The sequence below is a fragment of the Crinia signifera genome, chromosome 2 (assembly GCF_055691185.1).
Source record: "Crinia signifera chromosome 2, ASM5569118v1, whole genome shotgun sequence".
NCBI classification, from domain to species: domain Eukaryota; kingdom Metazoa; phylum Chordata; class Amphibia; order Anura; family Myobatrachidae; genus Crinia; species Crinia signifera.
In genome coordinates, this window is record NC_139218.1 from 32,809,444 (window position 1) to 32,834,038 (window position 24,595).

The 24,595-nt window shown below is 42.6% G+C and overlaps 1 protein-coding gene across 3 annotated transcripts in view; it reads left to right on the top strand.

The window, feature by feature from the left end:
* Positions 1-24,595, top strand: part of NCAM2 (neural cell adhesion molecule 2) — a 344,278-nt gene that overhangs the window by 303,126 nt on the left and 16,557 nt on the right. The gene's annotated exons all lie outside the window — the stretch shown is intronic.

Below are 24,595 nucleotides of genomic sequence, written 5' to 3' on the forward strand. Positions count from 1 at the left end.
AGTCTTTGCTTCCACTTTACATATGTTCAGTATGCCGAGCTTACTGTTGCTCCATAAGGGTGGGCTACCTTGTGGCCGATAGTTTCAGCCCGCCACTGTGTTATATTGCTATTATGCTACATAGACGCTAATTCTGCCCCAGGGACTTGGTGGGAAAATGTATGCCGAGCTTAGCTCCGTAAGAGTGGTCTAAGATCTGCATACATTTCCCAAGAGTCCCTGGAGCTGAATGAGTGTCTACGTAGTATAATTAGTGTACAACATGGTGGTGGGCTGGGAGTATCGGCCACGAGGCAGCTCACCACCCCCCCAGCAGAATTTACATTAAATACACTTTTTTAAATAAAATAGTTTTCGTACATTGTGACAAACCACGAGTGTAGTCTTGAGCGCTATCGACATTTACTGGCCACCTAATTAAATGAGGCTTCCGGGTTCCTGCATAAGGTGTTAATGAGATGACAGGCTTGCGGTACAGTATCTCTAATGGCCTAGCGGTTAAGCCCACAGTATACCATGCACCAGTGGCGTAAGTTCATCCCTGTTGCCCGGAGGCAAGATAAGTATTGGTGCCCCCCCAAATAGCTCATTCAGGGGTAGATTTATTAAGCTTGGTGAAGTGATAAACTGTCTGGTTTTTATTACCGGCCAATCAGCTCCTACCTGTGAAGTTACCGGCTTGGTTTGAAACAGGAAAGGTAGGAGCTGATTGGACGGTGATAAAAAACAGACAGTTTATCACTTCACCGAGCTTAATAAATCTACCCCTGAGTAAGGTGTCTGTCTCCTGTAGGGTCACGGGACACTTGCAAAAATGATATTAGGAGGGGGAGTCAGCCTCATTAGCAATATCAACTGGTTACATTTGACCAATTCAAACTTGAAGGGAAGGAGAGGTACCCCCTTGGGAGCAGGAGCCCGGCGGCAGATGACTCCATTGCCTCCCAGAGTTCTGCCTCTGCCATGCACAGCGTCTGGGGTACAGATCCCAGTCAGCAATAAGTCCTTTTTTTTTAAATTCCACTGTTTTGATATTTTATATTTGTACATTAAAATGTATATATACTATATGTAGGCATTGTTTCCACATTATTTGTGCACGTAGATTGGGGTGTGAAAAAACACCTGGTCAGTTTCTCAAACAGTGCATTCTACTATATACATGTGGACTCCTCAGTTTCAATACTATAGTTGTTCTCCTGCCTCCAGACTTTGAATTCAATGCTTTGTCACTCTCAGCCCACATTGGATGCTACACCACAAGTTGACCTCGTAGTGCGGTGCAATGTACAGTAGCAAGTCGCAATTTGGTAGAAGAAAATCGTACAAAAGCAAATCCCACAGTGAGCTTAGTCCAGCATCTTCTGCTACATAGATGCTCACTGAGCCCCAGGAACTCATGGGGAAATGCATGCCGAGCTTAGCCCACTGTTGCGGAGTTAAACTCTGCCTACATTTCCCCACCAAGTTCCTGGGACTTAATGAGTGTCTACGTAGCATAATTACTGTATAACATTGTGGCGGGCCGAAAATGATTGACTACATAGCATACTGTACTTCCAACATGGTAAGGTAGTTCCTGGACTGTATTACTTTACTGTATTTCATTGGAGACCTCATGCATGGGCATTGGTGATTTTCAAAAGGGACATCTGGTGGATGAACATAAGCATTACAGGTCAGATGAGCAGGGCTACATCTGTAAATTACCTTTTGAGTTCCTTATTGCAGTCATCTGTGTCTATCAATATGTATGTCTTATGGCAAATTTATATCTTTATTAATTTGTAAAGAAATGCATTTTTGCATAGATGGACATAATAATACTAGATGGTATATAATAAATACTTAGTTTAAACTATTGACAATATGTATTTGTAAAGTTAGGTTCTAAAAATGCTTGCCTACCTTCCCTGAATATACATGTTTTTTTGATCTTCTTCCCCTCCCCTGTGAAGTGGGTGGTCCTGGTCATTAAAGGGACAATTGTGGCATTAACCCCTAGGACCTGTGTCTCAATGTTGGAATCAACTAGGTCATGCTCCCTGCACCTATTACATTGTCAGCTGGATAAATGGCAAGTGTTGTAGCAAGAAAGAACATCAGAGGCCAAATATATTGTGTTGTGAGTCTGGTTGCTATGCTAGACAAATTCTGAGTTTTTTTTAAAGCAGCTGTCATTGAGAGGCACCATTTACCACTGTAAACACACCGCAATACATCCGTCTCCAGATGTTTTTGAATGATGAACATTCTCTGCAATAACACTTACAGTATGTGTTTTTATATCCTCCCATGATCTAGTCAAGAAATAAGTTTTAAAAAACAAAAGGTAATGAGATCATATTGTTATTTCAGTAGATGTCCTACAAGAGGACAAATTGCATCAAATCGTACTGAGCAATAGTAGTAAATTGGAATTTACAGTAGGGTCATTCCATGTAACTATGGAAATTTGCGTGAATTTTTTTTCACAGCAACACTTTTATTTATGTAAATTATTATAGTACAACAATGTGAGTTTTCCCTCCAAAAGTTTTTTTTTTTAGTTAGTAGCATCATTGTTGCTATGGCCACCATCTTGCTTTAGGCTTGCTTTAGATGGAAAAAGAGACTTTGAAAACACCAGAATTCTAAGTAAATTTTCTAATGTTAAGAATACACAAAAACACATACAGGTCACTTCACTTGTAGATCACAATGTGGAAATCATTTTCAGTAAATAATACTATCCATATTCAAAATGCTTTAAGAGGTCTGGTATTGCTAATGAGCATAACTTCAACTGTGTAACGTAAATTACCTAAAATATTATCTTTTCATTTAATCTTGCCAGATTGTTGGAAAAAAAATAATGATTTCATATTTTCCTAACATTAGTCCAAAACCACTAAACATTTATTCAGTGCAGTAGCAATACCAAATAAATGAATAAAACATAAGTGTAACATGAGTTACCATCATGGTAACTCATGTTACAGTGTGTTGATGTCATAGATTTAATGGTGTATGTTTTATATTCTCTGGACTCTGTAATTGATCTTTATGTTGTAATGTGGGTTTCCATTTGTCTATCTTTGTTTTGTAGCATCTTAACTTCCAAATTATAATATCAAGTGAGCATTTTCACAGTAGCAGTTGGCATTCTGGAAAATCGCATTCATCTGTAATAGTATCAGATTACCCTGTCCATACCAAAGAAACTGTAGTTCCAAATGTACACCATTTCCTCCAAAAGTTACAAATGTAAATATCTGTTCAGACGGTCCGAGCTCTCAGTTAAAAAACAGATATATAGCGGAAGCTATGAAACATTTAGAAAAAAGACAAATGTTGGCAAATGTGAAACATAGGAAGTACATTGTGCTTCCGACTTTGTTAAAGTTGTCAATGGATCCTCAAAGGTCAAAGTAATTTTAATAAACCAATATGAGATAGCTGACAACAACCAACTTGATTTTGAATCCATTACTACAAATGCCCAACCATTAGAGGGAATAAAGCAACTACACTACCTAAAAGTGGAAGACAAAGAAATTCCTGGCTTTCTAACAACTGAAAAAGCTGAAAGTTCCCTTCAGTCCCATGCCCCTGCCTTAATAGAAACTGATGAATTTGCACAAAGGACCTTATTCAGGTCAGGTGCTAGATGCATCCTTGAGTGCGGGGGTGGGGCGGCAGAGCGGGGGTGGGGCGGCGGAGCATCCCGTTAGCATATGGGAACGCCCAGCGTTTCATGGGCATTCCCATGTTAACGATGGACTTTCTCATGCTAATGGGCCGATGATGCGGGTGGGGGGGACAGGAAGCTGACATCACCAGATGTCAGCTGTCCTCCCACTTTACTTAGAGTGCACACGTACATCTAAGGTTGCTCTGAGTAACCTTAGATATGCGTGTGCCTTCCACATCATTCTATGGTCGGCGACCATCAAATGATGTGGGTGTTCCCCCACATGCTGCGAATGGATTTTCATGTAAAACATCTTTTCGCATGCCGTGCAAATGGTGGGCTGGCATACCACCATTCACAAGGCGGGATCTGGTTGACTCGCAAGGATGCAAATTCGCATACGAACAAATCAACCAGGATAACCCCCCAAAGAAGGATGACTGGGTGGAAGTACTTTATTTCCAGGAATTGTTACAAATATAGGAAAAGGGGAATATCATGTTAACATCATTACAAGAGATGGAAAATATTGGAAATGGCCATCAGTCAAAGATTAAATTTGTTACAAAAAAAATGTGCTTAGAAATTTTTTAGCACCAACAATTCTTAGAGCTGTGAAAAATAGTAATATCTTTATATTTTTATATATTTTTATGAATAAAAGCAAAGTGTAACGGGAGTTACCTTAATGTAATGTCATATTCCATGCCTTGGGACATCATCTGTCATATTTTTTATTTAGTTACAAAAAACATATGCTACATAGGAGAGCAGAGATTTAATAATTGCAAATGTATGTTAAAAACCATGGACAAAACATGTAACGTGAGTTACCAGTAGAAAATCAGTCATTTCTTGAAAACTGAAAAAAGTAATTTCAATTATAATACAAAATAAAAATAAAATATTTTATCAATATAATAAATTATTGGTACTTGTGTAATATCTGGGCGCCCGATTTTTTTATCACATGCCTGTACTTAAGGCATGCAATTGGACCGATTTTCGGGACGTTCCTGGTACAATGTAAAAATTAATCGCATGCCATTATAATGGCATGCGACGCGACCGACCCGATTTTTTCATTGGATCCAATGTTAAATGGTCCCTCAGACCCAATTTTACATTGGATACAATGTTAAATGCCCCCCAGACCCAATTTTTCATTAACATCAACGCCAACCTGAAGCGTGGCGAGCGCAGCGAGCCCGTGAGGGGCCAGCGGTACTCGTCCTCCGACCTTTTCATACCCCCACTATCCACGTTGGCGTGGAGCTGATTCTATATAGTGTGGCGAGCGCAGCGAGCCCCGCGAGGCACCGCAGAATACGAGCCCGAAGCGTGGCAAGCGCAGTGAGCCCCGCGAGGGTATGCGGATTACTTAATATGTATTCCGCGCCCCCTCACGGAGCTTGCTTCGCTCGCCAGGCTTCGGGCTCGTATTTCGCGTCCCCTTGTGGGGCTCGCCAGGCTTCGGGCTCCGTGGCTCGCTGTGATCACCACACTATATAAAATCAACTCCACGACGATGTAGATAGTGGGGGTATGAAAAGGTCGGAGGACGCGTACCTCCACCCCTCGCGGGCTCGCTGCGCTCTCCACGCTTCGGGTTGACGTTGATCATGGCGTTAACAATGGGGGGGCATTTCACATAGTAATTACCCATCAGGGTGGGTATACAATTAAAAATGGGGTCTGGGGGGCATTTAACATTAGTTCCAATGTAAAATAGGGTCTCATGGTCCATTTAACATTGGATCCAATGTAAAAATCGGATCAAATCGGTCACATCTCATCGCATGCGATGCGACCGATTTTTCCGACCCGATGTCAAAATCAAGCGCCCAGATATTACACAAGTACCAAATTATTTTCTGTAACATCCAAATGAGCATACAATTCAGAGTCAATTTGTATGACCCAGAAGCATTAAACCCCAAAATTGAAATTGAAAAGAGCAAATAAATCACCCAGTGTGAAGATGACATTCCACTGCAGTATTGTTAAAAAGCAAAGTCTTACTTTGCCACTTAATTACAGAAAAAAGTAGGCTTCTTCCAGTCACAAAGGTGAGTCTGCCAAACAGTGCTGAGCACCAGCAGTGCACGGTTCAGGCACTGCCCCGAAAACATGCTGTTTGGTTGCCCAACCTACGCAGTTGTCCACCCTCAGGAGGCCAGTCCCAGGATTTAAACAGTTTATCCCGAATCCCAGGATTGAAAAAAAATGGACCGTATTGCCCACCCTAGTCTCAACTTTATTTCTCCCTAAACAAATTGGTTCAAATCGCTTTAATCCTCTACGTCATTGGGCTATAGATGATCTGTCCAAGTAAGAGACTTTTTCCATAAATAACAGACATGTCGTAATATGACATGTGACACCAAATGACAGATAAGAGTATGTGGAGGTTGCCTAAAGTCTCCTTGAGTCCTTGGATCTGTAGAAACTAATAGATCTTCATCTCATGTTATTTAAACAGAAAAAAGAATGCTAGCAAAGGTACTTGTTTCCTAGCACGACCACAATCGCGGGCATCGGTTGTATTTTTTAGTGGTCTGCGACGCGACCGACGCGATGCCCCCGATTTCCCATTGAAATGCATTGAAAAAAGTCAAAATCGCGTCTGTCGCGTCGCAGGTGGCTAAAAAAGGCTTAAATGGTCCAGACGCGATGCCTGCGATTTCCCATAGGAAACAATGTTAAATTCCTCAATTTACCCGCGATGCCCCCGATTTCCCATAAGAAACAATGTTAAATGCCACAATTTACCCAAATCATCATAGGGAACAATGGTAAATGGGCCAGAGACCCCCAAAAACACCCCTGAACAGTGAAATGTCCCCCCAAAAGTAGTTAACGCCACCCCACGATAAATGTGAACCCGAAGCGTGGCGAGCGCAGCGAGCCCGCGAGGGGCGGCGGTACGCGTCCTCCGACCTTTTCATACCCCCACTATCCACGTCGCGTGGAGTTGAGAATATAATAGTGTGGCGAGCGAAGCGAGTCACTGAGCCCGAAGCGTGGCGAGCGCAGCGCGCCCCGCGAGGGGACGCGGATACCTTCACAGGTAAATGCGTCCCTTCCGCGGGCTTCACAGGTATCCGCGTCCGCTCGCCATGCTTCGGGCTCAGTGGCTCGCTGCGCTCGCCACACTATTCTATTCTCAACTCCACACCGACGTGGATAGTGGGGGTATGAAAAGGTCGGAGGACGCGTACCGCCGCTCCTCGCGGGCTCGCTACGCTTGCCATGCTTCGGGTTCACGTTTATCGTGGGGTGGCATTAACTACTTTTGGGGGGACATTTCACTGTTCAGGGGTGTTTTGGGGGGTTTCCGGCCCATTTACCATTGTTCCCTATGATGATTTGGGTAAATTGAGGCATTTAACATTGTTTCCTATGGGAAATCGGGGGCATCGCGTCGGTACCATCGCACCCGATTTTTTAGTGCATGCGATGGCCGCGATGCCCCCGATTTTTACTAACGATGCCCACGATCATGATCGGTGTGGCCTTGCTAGGAAACAAGTACCCTAGCAAATTTTGAATGCAACTCTTTCCATCAATTAGGAAGAGAACATGGTGTACTATATTATATCAATTGAAAATATCAAATAAATTACTCACTGACCAGTAGATGATAAAGGATGCTTTGTTAACATATGAGTCGGACTACAAAGGATTCATTCATTTTGCTTCCATAAAATTAGACTTTTATAAAAAAAAAAAAAAAAACTAATTTCATTTTGACCTCCTTTGTGTTCACTTGCTGGGTATTTGGTAACTTTGAAGAAGATACAATGCTGTATCTCACCCCACATTTTCCTCTTCCAAACCACTTCCATTTCACATTAAATCCTTTCAAGAAAAGACAATTTGAATATTTTTGTATCAGATTGTCAACTTTTTTTTATTATTATTACTTTGGTATTCTGTTTAGAATTGTACTGGACATTTTGTTTTATTTTGTTTTTATATAAAAATAGTAGAACTGCAGTATTTGCAATACAGTGTTGTTGTTTTTTTTGCAATACAGGTTGAGTATCCGATATCCAAAATCCGTTATCCAAATTATTTGGAAAACCATACATTCCAGAAAGTGAAAACATTTTTTTTTTAAGTTAAAACTACTGTGGACATCTGTAACAGCACTACTAAGGATATGATTTGTAACTGGTACAAAATAGGGGGCAGATGACGAGAAATAGCTGATACTACAGTGCGAGTGTTATGGCACAGGTAGCACCTCTCCGGGGGAGGCCTGGTTACTGCAATTGGAAAGATTTTCCCGGGAGAAAGGGGATAAGCCGATCTCTCAGGAGTCCCGGCGCTGGTGAATAGAATTTATAGGTTTCAAATAAAGAAAATAAATTTTTTTTTTTTTATGTTTGGAAACCCTCTATGGCTGCTGCAAGTGTATAGAGTCCGCCAGACTCAAAAAAGAGAGATTTCTTTCTCTTGCAAATGGAGGAATTGGGGGGTATACACTGCGATGTAAAAAAAGGGGATGTAGTATATAATATGCGATAAAGTGGTTCAACCACGCTGTGCACAATAATGGAGGACACGCTGTATATATTTAAGAATGTTTTATGTATATAAGGACATAAATAATAAAAATAACAATTCAGGTTGGTAGTCAACAGAAATTGGAGTATAAAAAACACACAAACCATATATAAATTGCACTGATATGAAGTAATAAAAAAGCTTAATAAGTTTAAAAGCAGACTCAATGATATTGTGGCTGCTGGCGCCCCAGCTTAGAAGATATGGATCTATATCAATAATAACTCAGAAACAGCCGCTTGGTTGGGACCAATGGTTAGTATCCTTGAGCAACAGGAAAGTTAGTGAGCCAAAAGACCTGGTTTAGCAAGTGGGCTAACAAGCAATGTATCCATGCAGGTGTTTGGCAGGTATAGATTGTGCTGTTGGTGCCTGCGGGTTAGTATAAGCAGGAAAAGCAAAGTTAGTATTATGCTTACGCAGCGGGGGTCCCGGAGTGTCACTCGTGAGTGAGAGTGCGGATAGCGCAGTGAGGCTGGAGAGATGTAGGAGTGGCACCTCCGTAGATGGTAAGAGGTCCGTGTGCCGGGGTAAAATCCCTGCTGCAAACGGCTCTCCAGCCAGTGAGCGCTATCCGCACTCTCACTCACGAGTGACACTCCGGGACATGAAATACCGCCTTACGGCACATGTCGGCTGAAAAACTCCATGTCGACCTTTTGACTGTCGACCTAATGACCTGTTGAACTAACGACCTGTCGAACGAATGACCTTTCGACCTAGAACCATGTTGACCTAGAACCATGTTGACCTAGAACCATGTCGACATTTTTTCATGTCGACCTAATGGTGTCAACCTAATGACTGTCGAACATAATGCTGTGGACCAAATGACCGCATCCCAGGCTGTGGGAGGGGGGGGGTAGACTGAATGGAGGGAGAGAACCTTTATTTAACCCCTTCATGACAGAGCCAGTTTGTGCCTTCATGACAGAGCCCTTTTTTTCAAATCTGACATGTCTCACTTAAGTGGGGATAACTTTTTTTTGCTTTTACTTATCCCAGTGATTTTGAGATTGTTTTCTCGTGACACATTGTACTTCAAGTTAGTGGTAAATTTTCGTCGATACAGTCTGTGTTTTTTTGTGAAAAATACCAAAATATCGTGAAAAAATGGAAAATTTTGCAATTTGCAAAATGTTAAATTTTCTGCTTGTGAGACAAATAATCATACCACTCAAAATAGTTAATAACTAACATAGACCATATGTCTACTTTATGTTTCCATCATTATTTCAACTTCCTTTTAATTTTTTTGGACACTAGGAGGCTTACAATATGAATAGCAAATTCTCAAATTTTCATGAAAATTTCAAACACTGATTTTTTTAGGGACCAGTTCAGTTCTGATGTGACTTTGAGGGACTTGTATGTGAGACACCCCCATAAATGATGCCATTTCAAAAACTGCACCCCTCACAGTATTCAAAACAGCATTTTGGAAGTTTGTTAACCCTTTAGGTGTTTCACAGGAATTAAAACAAAGTGTAGGTGAAATTTCAAAATTTCTTTTTTTTTGCAGAGTTTCAATTTTAATACATTTTTCTAACGAATACAGTAGATTTTACTAGAGAAATGTGACTAAAAATTGATTCCCCCAATTCTTTTGTTTTCAAAAATATCCTATATGTGGCCCTAGTGTGCACGTTGACCAAACCACAGGCTTCATAATAGAAGGAGCACCTACTTGATTTTGGAGCCTACTTTTTATGAGATTTTTTTTTAGGCACCATGTAGGTTTCTAGGCACCATAAGTGCTAAAAGTTAGGAACCTCCCCCACAAGTCACCCCATTTTGCAATCTACACCCCTCAGGGAATTCATCTAGGGGTATAGTGTACATTTCAAACCCCCAGGGGTTTCACCAATTTTGGTACAACTGGGATGTGAAAATGGAAAATTACATTTTTTTACACAAACATGCAGTTCTGGCTCAAAATTTTTCATTTTCACAAGGAATGAAGGAGACAAAGCACCCCAAAATCTGTGCCCCAATTTCTCCCGAGTACGGCAATGCCTCACATGTGACCAAAAAATACCAGTTGGGTGCATGGCAGGACTCAGAAGGGAAGGAGTGATTTTTGGATTTTGCAGCAAAGATTTCGGTGGAATGAATGGTGGGTGCTATGTTGCATTAGCAAGACTCCCAAAGCACCAATACAGTGGAACCCCCCCACAAGTCACCCCATTTTGCAAAGTACACCCCTCAGGGAATTCATCTAGGGGTATAGTGTACATTTCAAACCCCCAGGGGTTTCACCAATTTTGGTACAACTGGGATGTGAAAATGGAAAATTACATTTTTTTACACAAACATGCAGTTCTGGCTCAAAATTTTTCATTTTCACAAGGAATGAAGGAGACAATGCACCCCAAAATCTGTGCCCCAATTTCTCCAGAGTACGGCAATGCCTCACATGTGACCAAAAAATACCAGTTGGGTGCATGGCAGGACTTAGAAGGGAAGGAGTGATTTTTAGATTTTGCAGCTCAGATTCTGGTGGTTTTTTGGTGGGTGCTATGTCGCATTAGCAAGACCCCCCAAGCACCAATACAGTGGAACCCCCCCACAAGTCACCCCATTTTGCAAAGTACACCCCTCAGGGAATTCATCTAGGGGTATAGTGTACATTTCAAACCCCCAGGGGTTTCACCAATTTTGGTACAACTGGGATGTGAAAATGGAAAATTACATTTTTTTACACAAACATGCAGTTCTGGCTCAAAATTTTTCATTTTCACAAGGAATGAAGGAGACAATGCACCCCAAAATCTGTGCCCCAATTTCTCCCGAGTACGGCAATGCCTCACATGTGACCAAAAAATACCAGTTGGGTGCATGGCAGGACTCAGAAGGGAAGGAGTGATTTTTGGATTTTGCAGCAAAGATTTTGGTGGAATGAATGGTGGGTGCTATGTTGCATTAGCAAGACTCCCAAAGCACCAATACAGTGGAACCCCCCCACAAGTCACCCCATTTTGCAAAGTACACCCCTCAGGGAATTCATCTAGGGGTATAGTGTACATTTCAAACCCCCAGGGGTTTCACCAATTTTGGTACAACTGGGATGTGAAAATGGAAAATTACATTTTTTTACACAAACATGCAGTTCTGGCTCAAAATTTTTCATTTTCACAAGGAATGAAGGAGACAATGCACCCCAAAATCTGTGCCCCAATTTCTCCAGAGTACGGCAATGCCTCACATGTGACCAAAAAATACCAGTTGGGTGCATGGCAGGACTTAGAAGGGAAGGAGTGATTTTTAGATTTTGCAGCTCAGATTCTGGTGGTTTTTTGGTGGGTGCTATGTCGCATTAGCAAGACCCCCCAAGCACCAATACAGTGGAACCCCCCCACAAGTCACCCCATTTTGCAAAGTACACCCCTCAGGGAATTCATCTAGGGGTATAGTGTACATTTCAAACCCCCAGGGGTTTCACCAATTTTGGTACAACTGGGATGTGAAAATGGAAAATTACATTTTTTTACACAAACATGCAGTTCTGGCTCAAAATTTTTCATTTTCACAAGGAATGAAGGAGACAAAGCACCCCAAAATCTGTGCCCCAATTTCTCCCGAGTACGGCAATGCCTCACATGTGACCAAAAAATACCAGTTGGGTGCATGGCAGGACTTAGAAGGGAAGGAGTGATTTTTGGATTTTGCAGCTCAGATTCTGGTGGAATTTTGGTGGGTGCTATGTCGCATTAGCAAGACCCCCCAAGCACCAATACAGTGGAACCCCCCCACAAGTGACCCCATTTTGCAAACTACACCCCTCAGGGAATTCATCTAGGGGTATAGTGTACATTTCAAACCCCCAGGGGTTTCACCAATTTTGGTATAACTGGGATGTGAAAATGGAAAATTACATTTTTTTACACAAACATGCAGTTCTGGCTCAAAATTTATCATTTTCACAAGGAATGAAGGAGACAAAGCACCCCAAAATCTGTGCCCCAATTTCTCCCGAGTACGGCAATGCCTCACATGTGACCAAAAAATACCAGTTGGGTGCATGGCAGGACTCAGAAGGGAAGGAGTGATTTTTGGATTTTGGAGCACAGATTTTGGTGGAATGAATGGTGGGTGCTATGTTGCATTACCAATACAGTGGAACCCCCCCACAAGTCACCCCATTTTGCAAACTACACCCCTCAGGGAATTCATCTAGGGGTATAGTGTACATTTCAAACCCCCAGGGGTTTCATCAATTTTGGTACAACTGGGCAGTGAAAATGAAAAAAATACATTTTTTTACACAAAAATGTACTTCTGGCTCAAAATTTTTCATTTTCACAAGGAATGAAGGAGACAAAGCACCCCAAAATCTGTGCCCCCATTTCTCCAGAGTACGGCAATGCCTCACATGTGACCAAAAAATACCAGTTGGGTGCATGGCAGGACTCAGAAGGGAAGGAGTGATTTTTGGATTTTGCAGCAAAGATTTTGGTGGAATGAATGGTGGGTGCTATGTTGCATTACCAATACAGTGGAACCCCCCCACAAGTCACCCCATTTTGCAAACTACACCCCTCAGGGAATTCATCTAGGGGTATAGTGTACATTTCAAACCCCCAGGGGTTTCATCAATTTTGGTACAACTGGGCAGTGAAAATGAAAAAAATACATTTTTTTACACAAAAATGTACTTCTGGCTCAAAATTTTTCATTTTCACAAGGAATGAAGGAGACAAAGCACCCCAAAATCTGTGCCCCCATTTCTCCAGAGTACGGCAATGCCTCACATGTGACCAAAAAATACCAGTTGGGTGCATGGCAGGACTCAGAAGGGAAGGAGTGATTTTTGGATTTTGCAGCTCAGATTCTGGTGGAATGAATGGTGGGTGCTATGTGGCATTAGCAAGACCCCCGAAGCACGGTGAAATGATGAACCTAATAATCCATAGATGTGTGGTATATTTTAAAGCACTCCTTTATACATAGGCCGGGTTTGTCGGGGCAAGTTTCACAGTGGAAAATAGTTTCCTTTCTTATTCCCTTTTTATAACAAACTTTGCACCTTTTTTGTGTCCTGCCCTTTCTTGCAGTGGAGGGGATTTCGTTGGGAAAATGCTGCCCTGGTACAATACGGGGGCCAGTACTAGAAGTACTGGGGCCCTCTGCCTGCTGATTCCCAAATGTTAGGCTCTTTATGACTTCCTCTTGAAAGTGCATAAATGTCCCCCTCTGGCCGGTAGAACGGAATAGCACGTAAGCGTTATACAGTGCCATCTGGATGATATACACGGCCAGCTTCTTGTACCAGATATTTGTTTTCCGCAGGGCACTGTACGGCTTTAGTACCTGATCTGAAAGATCCACTCCGCCCATGTACTTATTGTAATCTAGGATACAATTTGGTTTGGAGGTGTGGGTACTGGTACCTCGTACAGGGATGGAGGTGGTACTGTCTCCATGAATTGTTGTCAGTATAAGGACATCCCTCTTGTCCTTATATTTGACCAACAACATATTTTCGGTGCATATTCCCCTGCTTTCACCCCTTCTCATTACTTGGGCAATGTGCGTTTTGGGGAGGCCTCTTTGGTTCTTGCGCACAGTACCGCAAGCTGCTGTACCTCTTGAACCAAGGGCCTTAAACAGGGGGATGCTGGTGTAAAAGTTATCCACATAGAGGTGATAACCCTTATCCAGGAAGGGGTGCATTAAATCCCAGACAATTTTTCCACTAACACCTACGAGGGAGGGGGGGCATTCTGGTGGTTCAATTCTTGAATCCTTCCCTTCATATACCCTAAACTTGTGGGTGTACCCTGTGGTGCTTTCACACAGCTTATACATTTTTATGCCATACCTTGCCCTCTTACTGGGAAGGTACTGGCGGAATTTAACCCTTCCTTTAAAATGTATAAGGGACTCGTCGATACTAATACATTTATCAGGGATGTATAGCTCTGCAAATTTGGCACTGAAATGATCAATGACCGGCCTGACTTTGAATAGCCTGTCAAAGGTGGGATCATCTCTGGGTGGGCACTGTGCATTATCGGTGTAATGTATAAATTTATGGATTGCCTCAAAACGAGCCCGGGGCATGGCCATACGGTGAAATGGGGTGCTGTACAGAACATCTGTACTCCAATATTGCCTAATTTGTGGCTTTTTTACTATGCCCATATGTAACACCAGACCCCAAAACGTCATCATCTCTACTGCATCTACAGGGGTCCACCTAGCAAATGATGACGTGGGGTTTTGAGCAATAAACTGCTGGGCATATAAATTAGTTTGGTCCACCATTAAATTTATAAAATCATCAGAGAAAAATAATTTGAAAAAGTCAATTTCTCTGAGACCTGTTGAATCAAATTGGATTCCTGGGATGGCCAAAAACTCAGGAACCTGGGGCTCAAAATTGTCTGGTGGTGGGGTCCATACGAGATCAATTATTGGGGGGGGGGTCTCAGCTGCTCTACGGGGGCGTCTTTGAGGGGGTCCCTCATCATCAGAGGAGGAAGAGGAGCTTAAGACAAATCCTTCAAATTCCCCGCTTGCCTCACTGGCTGTGTCAGAGTCAGATGCAAGCATGGCATATGCCTCCTCCACCGAATACATTCTCCTGGATGACTGGGACGACATTTGGGATGACATTTGGGATGCCATTTATATTTTTGTGTTACTGGTAGTGAAATGTTTCAACACGTGTATAGTGTAGGGGGGGGTACAAACTTTATTTCAACCCAGGGGGTATGTAGTGTGTATTGTGTATGTAGTGCAGAAAAAAAAAATACAAAAAAAAAAAAATTGAAGGGTTAAAAAAAAAAAAAATGGAAGGGGTTAAAAAAAAAAAAATGGAAGGGGTTAAAAAAAAAAAAAATGGAAGGGGTTAAAAAAAAAAAAAAAGGTCCTGCGCCAAAAATTGAGCACAGATGTTGGTCAGTAACGTCCGTCACTGAACAGCGCTCAAAGGCAACAGGAATTTGATCAAAAAAAAAAAAAAATAGATCAACCCTATGCCGAAAAAGCTGATCAGTGATGTACGTCACTGATCAGTGCACAGTGGCCACAGGACACACACAAAATCACAGTGTGTGTAAAAAAAAAATGTAAAAAAGACCCCACAGCACTCACAAAAAATAAAAAAAGGTGATCAGTGATGCGACACTGATTACCAGTGAGGGGCAGCAGGTGCACAACCTTTGGTGGTACTGACAGGTATATATAAAAAAAAAAAACCTCTGTACCCCCAAAAAGTTGCTGATCACCTCAGATATAGTGATCAGCACAAAAAGGCGGGGGCAGCCGACACAAAATTTAGCACTCTATCACTATCTCTCTCTATCTCTCACTATCTATCACTCTATGACACTGCAGCAGTTATATAAAAAATATATAGCACAATCTGTCACTATCTCTCTATCTCTCTCTCTCTATCTCTCTCTATCTATCTATAGCTCTATCACACTGCAGCAGCACAAAATATAGCACTAGGCCTCTCTATCTCTCTCTATCTCTCTCTATCTCTTTCAGTTATATAAAAAATATATAGCACAATCTGTCACTATCTCTCTCTCTATCTCTCTCTCTCTATCTCTCTCTATCACACTGCAGCAGCACAAAATATAGCACTAGGCCTCTCTATCTCTCTCTATCTCTCTTTATCTCTTTCAGTTATATAAAAAATATATAGCACAATCTGTCACTATCTCTCTCTCTATCTCTCTCTCTCTATCTCTCTCTATCTCTCTATCTATAGCTCTATCACACTGCAGCAGCACAAAATATAGCACTAGGCCTCTCTATCTCTCTCTATCTCTCTCTATCTCTCTCTCTCTAACTCTCTCTAACTATCTATCTAATAAATCGCAGCAGCACAAGATGCAGCACAAGATGCAGCACAGGATGTCACAAAATGTCACAATATCAATGATCAATGATCAGGTAAGGGTTCTGGTCAGTATAGGCGGCAGGTGGGGCACGGTGACCGCACTGCACGCTTTTCCAGACCGGAATGGCGTCTGCAGTGCAGTCACCGTTAGTTTAAACCCCCCTCCACGGCTGTGATTGGTCCGTCGGTCCGACGGACCAATCACGGCCTTTGGGGGCGGGCGGGGTGAGGTGGGGTGACACCAGTGTCACCCTTACACCCCGCGGTGATTGGTGCTGTACTTTACAGCACCAATCACCTCCGATCCCGTGTCACCGGCGAACGTTATTCGCCGGTGACACAGGAAAACGCTGTGAATGGCTGTTCACACTGAACAGCCAATCACAGCGATCGGCGACGGGGGGGCGGCATCGCAGCCCCCCCTGGGCATGCAGGGACATGTCTGCTGTCAGGGACAGCAGACATCGTCCCTCTGTCACTGCGTCTCTAGACGCAGTGACAGTTTTAAGCCATGACGTATATATACGTCAACGGTCGGGAAGTACTTCCCGGCCATGACGTATATATACGTCAATTGTCGTGAAGGGGTTAAAACCTTACTATGGGCCAACTGTAGTAGGGTGTGAGAATCACAAAGTTGTACATCGTGGGAGAGTTTTCCCAAAAATCAACCTGGTTTTTACAGTGAACTCTCCCAAAATCTCTCACTTTTTGAATCTCAGTCACATCCTATTACATTTGTGTCTAGTATGTCAGGTCTTGTGGCTTCCCACTATTTAAGCATTAGCTCCATGCCTCCGCTCCCCTCATTTACAGTACAGTAGATTAACTTGTTCTCAAATCTGCCATTGAAGCTGTGAAAAAATGATGAACTAAAAGTTTCTTGCTTAATATGTTCTGTAGTTCTCTCTGGATTATATGTCCTAATTCCAGATGTATGCTCAGTGAGCATTAATTCCATTTTACGACTTGTCTGACCTATATACCACAACCCACAGGGACGCTTAATAAATCACATTATTTCAATCACAAGTGGTAAAAGCTCTACATTTATAACTAGTATCCCTTGCTGTATAAATGTTTAAACCTTTCTAATCGCATTATAGTCTCCGCAGTGTACATCAGCTCTGGGAAATTGTGTTTTGTCTTTGTAACTACTAACATTTGTTGATGAGATATCATATGACCCAAATCAGATATGCAGTAGGGGCCTAACTTCTAAGCCTTGCAGACAGATAAAGTGGATGGAGATAGGCCCTCATTCTGGTTCACTCGCAAAAGAAAATTCCTTCTCAAAAGGACAAAACCATGTGCACTGCAGGTGGGGCAGATGTAACATGTGCAGAGAGAGTTAGATTTGGGAGAGGTTTTACTTCAAACTGATATCTAAATTGCAGAGTAAAAATAAAGCAGTCAGTATTTATCCTGCACAGAAACAAAATAACTCACCCAAATCTCTCTGCACATGTTACAGCTTCCCCCCCCCCATGCAGTGCACATGGTTTTGTCCATTAGAGAAGGAATTTGCCTTTGCGAGTGAACCAGAATAAGGGCCATAAAGTACCAACCAACCAGCTCCTTACTGTTACATTTCAAACTTACTGTAGGGGTCTTTTTTATATTTTAAATAAGCTTTGAATGGAGATTAAGTGGATGGCCAATCAGCTCTTGTTGTTTTTCAAGCACAGCCTATGACAGGGCAGTTAGGAGCTGGTTGGCTGATATGTTATCTCCTTCTACTTCATCTCCATCCTAGAAATAGTAAATAGAATCGCAGCACTGGTTGCTCTTACCTTATTTCCATATACTTTATCTGTTTTCAAGGCTTAACGCCTAATTCAGACCTGCTCGCTATGCTGCGTCTATTCGGAGCCTAGCGAGCAGGTTAGCGCCGCCCCGGTGAACGCACACACCCCACCGGTCGGATCCCCCTCGCTGCGATGCGAGCGCACGCACAGAGGAGAACTCATTCAATGGTTGCTCAACAACTAATGACTTCTCCAAAGTTCGCAGCAGAAAAGTAGCTCACATGTATTTCATTGGTACTTATGTAATATCTGGGCTCCCGTTTTTCTTATGAGACCACGTCCCCTCGCGGGGCTCGCCACGCTTCGGGCACGGTGGCTCGCTGCGCTCGCCACACTATTTAAAATCAACTCCATGCGTAGTTGGATAGTAGGGGTATGAAAAAATGGGGTGCATTTAACAAGGGAGCCCAGATAATACATAAGTACCATTTCATCTCACCTATATACCCGTTATGTACTGCGTAGGACAAATACATTGATAGTTTTTAGAAGATTATTATTCTGTTAAGGGTTTAGATAGTTATGCTGCTTTCAGACCGCAAAACTGGTTTGACCAGGTATTTTAAAACGTTTCTAAAAACGGGTCTGCCAGCTAAATCCCCTTTCACACTGCATGTCCTTATACGGTATGTCAGTGCAGTTTTTGTTCCTTCACAACACTGAACCCGTTTTAACCCATAGAAAAAACAGTGGATGAAATAAAAAATGGGTCTGAAACGGGTAGGACCCTACTTTATTACCGTTTAGAAATACCAGTTCAATAGAACCGGTAAATTCACTCTGCAACTTTCAGACTGCACAAATTACCGTTTCAAAACAGTAAAAAAATGGCAAAATAACGGGTAAAAAGTGCGGTCTGAAAGGGGCATAACTGGCTTTGAAAAGAAGTGTTTTCCCTGTTATTAGATAATAAATGGTCCTTAAAAGACTTCTATTCATCTCAAGCTAACTCATTTATTGGCTCTTTATGCCTTCTTGTGACCTCCTAAAAATCCTGTGCATTTTAGATGAACCTGCACATAAATAATTCAGGCTGTAAATCACATTTCATGCAGGTGGTCGCTGAAGCCTAAGGAGGATTCTACTAGAGGCTGATTAGCATAAATAGTGATAAACATCTTTCACAGGTCTATTTGCTAATCACCAAATCTGCTCAATTAAAACAGAAACTTAGAAATCAGTTTTATCGAGAAACAAAATATTTTTATGCATACGATAAATACATTGCAGTATGACACCCCCCCCCCCCCAATTTACTCATTTAGTCCCTTTTCTCAACCTGCCTCGTCTGTTTCCCAAAACAATAGGTGAGAAAGAGTTTTATTTATTTTAGACAAAAATAAATCCAGTGGCAACGCTAGAGGCAGGGGTGCAGCACAGCCCAAAATTCAAATAAGGGAGTCACACCAACTGCCAATGAGTCCTGTTTGGTAGCGTTTCATGTGGAAGTGGGTGTGGCTCACTTATTTGAATCTTTGAGTGTGCTGCAGCCCCATATCTGGTGCCGACACTGGAGAAATTCCAGGTTAGCCATCCCTATGACAGATGAAACCCGGTACAGGGTCCCCGCTCCTAGCAGATGCTATGAGTGCTGTGCTGAAATGCACTGGTGATCATTCGGTCTGACAAAGTAAAGAGGGCATTGTTTGGTGCTGTATCCACTGTTTTCATCATTATCGGGGCCTTGACAAGCGCTTTCCTAGCGTCTGGGCAGCCCCCTGCCCCCCTTACTCTTCCCTGCACTGAAGAGATGCCGTGCGTAGGCGATCTCTGGCTCCCCCTGCCACCTCAACTGCAGGACATTGCCATCTGTGGAGGGACAGTTAGGAGTCATGTAAATATGAAATAATAATCTTTAATTTTAGAGGGACATTTACTAAGATCTGAGTTTTATTTTACATGGGATGTTGCTATGGGCAACCAATCAGAATGTATAGATGGAGCTGCTCTCATTCTATCACCATTCGCCGCCCCCCGCCAGCCGCTAGAGTCCAACAGAATGGGGCGTGCGCACAAGACGCTCGCTCACCCCATTCTCCCAGAAGCCCTCCGCCCGTCTCCCTGCTCACTGCCCATTCTGCCCCCCTCCTTGCCCATCTCCCTTAAGCAGACATGGTCAGGGAAGCCTTAATTTCCCACTCCCCATCGCTTTACTGATGTGCGTCACCGTCCTTCAGCTTGCACCAGCTGATGACATGTGGCAATCAGGCAGGCTGGCTGAGGTGGCTCCATCTGTTTTTATGATCTATGTTGCCCATAGTCACATCCTATCGGAAATAGAAATCCCATCTTAGTATATTTCCTCCTTAGTGTGTACACTATATACACAGCTGGTGTACACAATGTGACAAGACTAAACTATGACAGTCAAAAAACTTCAGTAGTGTTAATTCATAATAATAATGAATTTTTTACTGTGTGTTTATCAAGATGTAATGCTGTTTATTAGATTTCAAATTTGGGTGTTAGCCGCATCTTCTGTCCTATAGAGTACAGTAGGGATTAAAGTTAATCTTGAATTCTACTAGTGTACAGCTGGTGTAATACAGTATGTGCGTGTGATTTATGGACACAGATAAATCAGACCATTCTGGAGTGCCCAGAATTAATTCCTTCACTGCTGAGAGTAATGTAACATGTTCTGCTAACCAGGATTGAGTTCTTAAAGTAGTTTGTTGTTACAGTAGAATGTTAAACTTGTGGTTTAGAAAAAAGAACTGCGTTTCTGAAGAATGGACATTGTTCGTCTTAAAATTGTAACATTGTTAACACTAATTACAATAATTTAGTTAAATTAATCATGAGTGTGATGATACAGCTGCACTGTCTTTATTGGCAATTTTCTCACATTATGCAGTAGAAGAGCCAGTCGCAAGTGCAATCTGAAATTCCTTTTTTTTAATTCTGCAATCAATTCAACGTCATCTGAATGCACAAGTCCTGTTGTGGGTGTAACTTTATACCTTGTCTTATCTTAGTTATATCAGAATCAGAATAAGAATAATCTTTATTGGCCAGGTATACTTGCGTATGCTTGGAATTTTTTGTGGTAACAGTGCAGCATCAATCAGGGAACACAAAGGGGGTAGGAAGAGAGGCATAAACATACATCACATACATTTCACATGTATCTAGAAAAGTTCGAGTTAGTATTTAGTATTTGGTATGTTCAACGGTTTAGTTGGTGGACAGCTATTGGGAAGAAGCCTTTTGTAGTTCTTGTCGTCTTTGCTGGGATGGACCTAAAACGTCTGCCTGACGGAAGGGGTTCAAACAGGTTGTGGCCAGGGTGTAGCTTGTCCGCCAAGATCTTTCCTGCATGCTTATTGACCCTAGCTAGGTATAGTTCTTGGACAGTGGGGAGCTCCGCCCCAATGATCTTTTCTGCCATCCTCACCACTCTTTGCAACCTTTGTCTGTCATTCTCGTTTGCTCCTCCGAACCAGATTGTGATCGAGGAGCAAAGGACAGACTCTACTGTGGCAGTGTAGAAGATGAGCAGCAGCTCCTGCGGGATGTTGAATTTCTTGAGTTGCCTCAGGAAGAACAACCGCTGCTGAGCCTTCTTGACAGTTGTAATGATGTTGGGACCCCATTTGAGGTCGCAGGAAATCTTTGTTCCTAGGAATTTGAAGGAGTCGACCCTCAACACTACTCTGTCAGATATTATGAGTGGGTGCATGGCATTTGGTTTCCTTCTGAAGTCCACCACCATCTCCACCGTTTTGAGGGGGTTGAGGTCAAGGTTGTTTCCGCTACACCATTTAGTTAGCCGATCCACCTCCCGTCTGTATGCCGACTCGTTTCCATCCATGATTAGGCCGATAACCGTTGTGTCGTCTGCAAATTTTATAATTTTTACTGACTGTTCTGCTGAGGTGCAGTCGTTTGTGTAGAGGGAGAAGAGCAGGGGGGAGAGGACACATTCTTGAGGGGCACCGGTGCTAATTGTGCATGTGTTTGAAATGAATGCGCCTGCTTTCACCGCCTGTTTCCTTTAAGTCAGGAAGTCAGTGATCCAGGAGCATGTAGGTTCTGGGACTCCTAGTGAACGGAGTTTTGGCTCCAGGATGTGAGGGATGATAGTGTTGAATGCCGAGCTGAAATCAACAAATAGTATCCTTGCATAGGTGCCTGGACTGTCCAATTTAGGGGGATATTCAATCCCTGCCGCTATTTATGACAGGGGAAATAGCGGCGGGTGCATATTCAATGCTGTCTTTACCAACAGCATTGAAGAGGCAGATCGACAGAACAGGCCAGACTTTAAAAGCTGTCAGGCCCGTTTTGCCGAGAACGGCTGTGAATTGTCCTGAACACGGCTGGATCTCGATAATCCACACCCATTTATGCAGACATAGGTGCCGATTCTATGGGTGCTCAAGGGCCCGAGCACCCACATAAATTGATGAGCACCCACGGACCCAAGTCCTGCTGCTGGGCCGCTGTATTAACTTGCTAATTTGCAGCTGCAGCACCCGCATCGCTGGACCTGCCGCCTGGGAAACAGTAAGCCAGGATAGCAGGAAGAGTGTATTCCATGTGCAGAGTAAAAGGTTGATGTGAGGCAGGCCAGCCTGTGCGTGCTCTGTGCATGCTGTGCACATAGCGCACACTGACTGAGTATCTCAGCAGCGGCCCTTCCGCCCATGTCCCACCGCACTCCCCCTCCCTCATTGCCGGCACAGGTACTGTAGGGGCATTTATCTACAGTATTGGCACTGTAGGGGCATTTATGTACTTGGCACTGTGGGGGCAATTATGTATTTGGCACTGTGGGGGCATTTATGTATTTGGCACTGTGGGGGCATTTATGTATTTGGCACTGTGGGGGCATTTATGTATTTGGCACTGTGGGGGCATTTATGTACAGTATTTGGCACTGTGGGGGCATTTATGTATTTGGCACTGTGGGTGTATTTATGTACTTGGCACTGTGGGGGCATTTATGTATTTGGCACTGTGGGGGCATTTATGTATTTGGCACTGTGGGGGCATTTATGTATTTGGCACTGCTACCATAATTTCAATATTGGATACAACTGTACTACGTAATATAAATTGGTATTATTTTGTGGCCACGCCCCTTCCCCATGAAGCCACTACCCTATGTATGCAGACACGCCCCCTTTTCGCTGATTGGTGCGCAGGCGCGATACACGTACAAAAAACAGGTTAACTTTGCCATTTAACTGATTGCACACACCATATAGGAAGTGATTGGCTGGAAATGTATCTCTGTCCACTTTATCTCTCTTCAAGGCTTAGTACATTGACCCCTAAGTGTCCCAGCATCTGTATCAATGTGTTTTGGCGTTTCCTGGAGATGTGCTGATGATCCCATCTCACATGGTGGGTCACATCCATTCATTCTGGGCTTACAACATCTGGCAACTATAGCACCACTAAGGTTGTATATAAAATATTTCACATCTGAATCTGCTAAAGGATCTACTACGAAAGTGGTTCTTCAAGAAATAGGTGTCTCTCATGGTAATATTGGGCAAATTAGAGAAAAATGCACAAAACAAAAGACCGGATGGTTATTATTACAATGTAAACCCGTGTAAAGTCCGGTTAGGGTGCCCAAGCCACAGACTTTTTGAACATTCTGCTCATTGCTTTAGAAAGTGGTGAGCAAATATCTGTTCTGTGGAATCACTGGCTTATCTATAATGCAAGGAGTGCACATACCACACACCATGCACCCATTTAACTATACTGACCTCTCCATTGGCCTGGGACTGGGTGCCGATATCACTGGGAAAATGGCCTCCATGTCATCTATGCATGTGCAGTAGGGACAATTCCAGAGACTACAGCCCTGCACTCCTCTCTTAAAGTGCCTTTGTGCAGCATGCTCATCTAACAATTGATTGGCTATTTTTGGGCGCCCATAAGTACCAACCACTGGAAGAACAATTGAATATTTGAATATTTCAAAGCAGCTAACTGGCACATGTATCACTGTGAATGAATAGCTGGTTCCAAAGGCTGCAGTGTAGGTGGCAGGGTTTAACATATATATATATATATATATATATATATATATATATATATATACTGTATATATGTATATATATATATATATATATATATATATATATATATATATATATATATACATATATATATATATATTTATACTGTATATTTATATTTGCATATACTGGCACCATGTACTGTCTGCATTTCTTTCAGCATTGGGTTTGGCTATGCATATAATACTTGCCAACAGACATTGATTTGCATTTCAGACATGGCAGATGTTGCTCTCTACAGCATATTAAGCATTAGCGTGCATAATGATGTATTTGTTAACTGGACAGCAAATGGCAACATTATGATGACTATTAAATCAATCATGAATTAAGATTATAATTGGTATTTGTGAACATGTTTCCAGATGTCACATTGCTCTGGCACCTGGATCAGATATTATTATATAGAGATAGGGATCACCATTATTCGGGGGTCATTGGAGCAATAGGTATTTGTTGCTTCTGTGCCAGAACAATGCCCATACTGTACCCTGGAGGTGTTTTGCACCATGGTAGAAACATATCATTTCATAGTAGATTCAGTACAGTACATTGGGCCTGATTCAGCTTCAGTTGTGGTTTGTGATTAATAGCAAAACTACAACTGCCGGCGGTTGCCCACCCCAACGCTCGCATCATACCGGTA